A 998-nucleotide genomic window follows, 5' to 3' on the forward strand; every position below is an offset into this window, starting at 1 on the left:
GTTCTATTTTCTAAAGGTATGTGCACACAATGTCTTTAAGATCCTGGCATACTCGCAGAGGTTTTTCTACGTAAAGCTGCTTTAGAGAAAAAGCTGGCGGTCTTTTTCCCAGTTACCTTGGCGGTTTGGCCTTCATAAGAGCATTCTTCACCCAAAGAATGAATATGTTTTTTTTTTTTTTTTTAATCTCAGTGATTTTGGAACAACAAAAAAAAAATGATATCCTTGAAAGATTAATTGACTGATTTTATATGATATCATATTGCGAGGATATGCTTTATAATACTTTATGATCCTGAAGTTCCAACTTCTGGGGCCCCCAACAATCCTAAGAATAAAGGGAAAGCAGGCACCTGCCTGTGCAGGGAACCGCATTTGTCCCTATTAGTGCATTTACTCCTGTATTATTATTATTTATTATTATAGCGCCATTAATTCCATGGCGCTTTACATGTTTAAAAGGGGTATGCATTGCAAACAACAAGTACAATAATTTGAACAAAAACGAGCCGGCGACTGGTACAGGAGGAGAGAAGACCCTGCCTGCAAGGGCTCACAATCTACAAGGGATGGGTGAGGATACAGTAGGTGAGGGTAGAGCTGGTCATGGTGGAGCGGTGGTTACTGCAGATTGTAGGCTTGTCGGAAGAGGTGGGTATTCAGGTTCCTTTTGAAGGTTTCCATATTACCTTTATATTACCTTTGTATTACTCAGCATCAGTGATAGTCCCATAGATTAAGCCCCCAATTATAAAGTGATGGCATAGCAATATACTTTATAATATAGATTTCCCTCGTTACTAATATGTGTGAAAGCTTTTTAATAGGATATGTCAGGTTTCCATTAAGGTTAAAGGTATTATTGACAGCAAGAATGGTGCTGCAGATTGTGCTGCCTAAACCACTAGCACCCCCAACCCTAAAACCACTGGAACACAGAAACCTATGTACACTATTAGGGCTCAAACTCATCTGTGTTTAAAATTGGACTAATGTTA

This window comes from Phyllobates terribilis, unplaced genomic scaffold (genome assembly GCF_046119375.1).
Source record: "Phyllobates terribilis strain yellow unplaced genomic scaffold, ASM4611937v1 Scaffold_5__5_contigs__length_657084704, whole genome shotgun sequence".
Lineage (NCBI taxonomy): Eukaryota > Metazoa > Chordata > Amphibia > Anura > Dendrobatidae > Phyllobates > Phyllobates terribilis.